Source organism: Arachis stenosperma, chromosome 1, assembly GCF_014773155.1.
Source record: "Arachis stenosperma cultivar V10309 chromosome 1, arast.V10309.gnm1.PFL2, whole genome shotgun sequence".
NCBI lineage: Eukaryota > Viridiplantae > Streptophyta > Magnoliopsida > Fabales > Fabaceae > Arachis > Arachis stenosperma.
Window position 1 is genome coordinate 79,559,300 of NC_080377.1, and position 3,883 is coordinate 79,563,182.

The window sequence follows — 3,883 nt, forward strand, 5'->3', positions numbered from 1 at the left end:
GGGGTATCTCCTTCTATGTCAACTCCAACTGAATAACAGAGGTGACAAATGAGGTGAGGAAAGGCTAACCTTGCCAAGGTGGAGGTCTTGTCCGCCACCTTATAGAGTTCTTGGGCTATAACCTCATGAACCTCTATTTCTTCTCCAATCATGATGCTATGAATCATGATGGCCCGGTCTAGAGTAACTTCGGACCGGTTGCTAGTGGGAATGATTGAGCGTTGTATGAACTCTAACCATCCTCTAGCCACGGGCTTGAGGTCATGCCTTCTCAATTGAACCGGCTTTCCTCTTGAATCTTGCTTCCATTGTGCGCCCTCTTCACATATGGTTGTGAGGACTTGGTCCAACCTTTGATCAAAGTTGACCCTTCTAGTGTAAGGATGCTCATCTCCTTGCATCATAGGCAAGTTGAACGCCACCCTCACACTCTCTGGACTAAAATCCAAGTATTTCCCCCGAACCATAGTGAGATAATTCTTTGGATTCGGGTTCACACTTTGGTCATGGTTCTTGGTGATCCATGCATTGGCATAGAACTCTTGAACCATCAAGATTCTGACTTGTTGAATGGGGTTGGTGAGTACTTCCCAACCTCTTCTTCGGATCTCATGGCGGATCTCCGGATATTCACCCTTTTTGAGTGAAAAGGGGACCTCGGGGATCACCTTCTTCAAGGCCACAACTTTATAGAAGTGGACTTGATGCACCCTTGAGAGGAATCTATCCATCTCCCATGACTCGGAGGTGGAAGCTTTTGCCTTCCCTTTCCTCTTTCTAGAGGTTTCTCCGGCCTTGGATGCCATAAATGGTTATAGAAAAACGAAAAAGCAACGCTTTTACCACACCAAACTTAAAATGTTTGCTCGTCCTCGAGCAAAAGAAGAAAGAAGAGAGTAGAAGAAGAAGAAATGAGGAAGAGGGAGAAGGTGGTGTGTTCGGCCATTATGGGTGGGTTTGGGAGGGAAAGTGGTTTGAATTTGAAGGGTGAGGTTGGTGGGGTTTTATGAAGGATGGATGTGAGTGGTGAAGAGAAAGATGGGATTTGATAGGTGAGGGGTTTGTGGGGAAGAGGTATTGAGGTGATTGGTGAATGGGGGAAGAAGAGAGAGAGTGATGGTGGGGTCCTGTGGGGTCCACAGATCCTGTGGTGTCAAGGAAAAGTCATCCCTGCACCAAATGTTGCTCAAAATCACGTTTTGAGCTATTGCTGGCGTTAAACGCCGGGCTGGTGCCCATTCCTGGCGTTTAACGCCAGGTTGTTGCCCTTTACTGGTGTTTAACGCCAGTCTGGTGCCCCTTTCTGGCGTTAAACGCCCAGAATGGTGCCAGACTGGGCGTTAAACGCCCAACAGCTAGCATTACTGGCGTTTGAACGCCAGCTTCTTCTCCTCCAGGGTGTGCTGTTTTTCTTCCTGTTTTTCATTTTGTTTTGCTTTTTTCATTGTTTTTGTGACTTCTTATGATCATCAACCTACAAAAAAAATAAAATAACAAAAGAAAATAGTTAACTATAAAACATTGGGTTGCCTCCCAACAAGCGCTTCTTTAATGTCATTAGCTTGACAGAGGACTCTCATGGAGCCTCAGAAATACTCAGAGCCGTGTGGGAACCTCCCAACACCAAACTTAGAGTTTGAATGTGGGGGTTCAACACCAAACTTAGAGTTTGGTTGTGGCCTCCCAACACCAAACTTAGAGTTTGACTGTGGGGGCTCTGCTTGGCTCTGTTTTGAGAGAAGCTCTTCATGCTTCCTCTCCATGATGATAGAGGGATGTCCTTGGGCCTTAAACACCAAGGATTCTCCATTCACTTGAATGGTCAATTCTCCTCTATCAACATCAATCACAGCCTTTGCTGTGGCTAGGAAGGGTCTGCCAAGGATGATGGATTCATCCATGCACTTCCCAGTCTCTAGGACTATGAAATCAGTAGGGATGTAATGGTCTTCAATCTTCACCAAAACATTCTCTACAAGTCCATGAGCTTGTTTTCTTGAATTGTCTGCCATCTCTAATGAGATTCTTGCAGCTTGCACCTCAAAGATCCCTAATTTCTCCATTACAGAGAGGGGCATGAGGTTTACACTTGACCCTAAGTCACACAAGGCCTTCTTGAAGGTCATGGTGCCTATGGTACAAGGTATAGAAAACTTCCCAGGATCTTGCCTCTTTTGAGGTAGTTTCTGCCTAGACAAGTCATCCAGTTCTTTGGTGAGCAAAGGTGGTTCATCCTCCCAAGTCTCATTTCCAAATAACTTGTCATTTAGCTTCATGATTGCTCCAAGGTATTTAGCAACTTGCTCTTCAGTGACATACTCATCCTCTTCAGAGGAAGAATACTCATCAGAGCTCATGAATGGCAGAAGTAAGTCCAATAGAATCTCTATGGTCTCATTTGAGCCTCAGATTCCCATTGTTCCTCATTGAGGAACTCAGAGGAGATTGGTACACGCCCACTGAGGTCTTCCTCAGTGGCGTCCTCCTCCTCTCTTTCCTCTCCATATTCGGCCATGTCTATGGCTTTGCACTCTCCTTTTGGATTTTCTTCTGTATTACTTGGGAGAGTGCTAGGAGGGAGTTCAGTAACTTTCTTGCTCAGCTGACCTACTTGTCCTTCCAAATTTCTGATGGAGGACCTTGTTTCATTCATGAAACTTTGAGTGGTCTTTATTAGATCAGAGACCATTGTTGCTAAGTCAGAAGTACTCTGCTTAGAACTCTCTGTCTGTTGCTGAGAAGATGATGGAAAAGGCTTGTTATTGCCAAGCCGGTTTCTTCCACCATTATTATTGAAACCTTGTTGAGGTCTCTCTTGATTCTTCCATGAGAAATTTGGGTGATTCCTCCATGAAGAATTATAGGTGTTTCCATAGGGTTCTCCTAGGTAATTCACCTCTTCCATGGAAGGGTTCTCAGGATCATAAGCTTCTTCCTCAGATGAAGCATCCTTAGTACTGTTTGGTGCATTTTGCATTCCAGACAGACTTTGAGAAATCAAATTGACTTGTTGAGTCAATATCTTATTCTGAGCCAATATGGCATTCAGAGTGTCAATCTCAAGAACTCCTTTCTTCTGACTAGTCCCATTGTTCACAGGATTCCTTTCAGAAGTGTACATGAATTGGTTATTTGCAACCATTTCAATCAATTCTTGAGCTTCTGCAGGCGTCTTCTTCAGATGAAGAGATCCTCCAGCAGAGCTATCCAAGGACATCTTAGATAGTTCAGAGAGACCATCATAGAAAATACCTATGATGCTCCATTCAGAAAGCATGTCTGAGGGACATCTTTTGATTAATTGTTTGTATCTTTCCCAAGCTTCATAGAGGGATTCTCCATCCTTCTGTCTGAAGGTTTGGACTTCCACTCTAAGCTTACTCCATCTTTGTGGTGGAAAGAACTTTGCCAAGAAGGCATTGACTAGCTTTTCCCAAGAGTCCAGGCTTTCTTTAGGTTGAGAATCCAACCATATTCTAGCTCTGTCTCTTACAGCAAAAGGGAATAGCATCAGTCTGTAGACCTCAGGGTCTACCCCATTAGTCTTGACTGTGTCACAGATTTGCAAGAATTCAGCTAAGAACTGATGAGGATCTTCCATTGGAAGTCCATGGAACTTGCAATTCTGTTGCATTAGAGAAACTAATTGAGGCTTAAGCTCAAAGTTGTTTGCTCCAATAGCAGGGATAGAGATGCTTCTCCCATAAAAATCAGGAGTAGGTGCAGTGAAGTCACCCAGCACCTTCCTTGCATTGTTGGCATTGTTATTGTTTTCGGCTGCCATGTGTTCTTCTTCTTTGAAGAATTTGGTCAGGTCCTCTAAAGAGAGTTGTGCCTTGGCTTCTCTTAGCTTTCTCTTCAAGGTTCTCTCGGGTTCAGGGTT

General features: G+C 44.3%; 1 non-coding gene across 1 annotated transcript; it reads left to right on the forward strand.

Annotated features, from left to right (window-relative positions):
- The first annotated feature begins 3,271 nt into the window (after positions 1-3,271).
- Positions 3,272-3,379, forward strand: LOC130948617 (small nucleolar RNA R71). The gene has a single exon (XR_009073126.1). It is a non-coding gene; the product is annotated as a small nucleolar RNA R71 (small nucleolar RNA).
- The last annotated feature ends 504 nt before the right edge of the window (positions 3,380-3,883 follow it).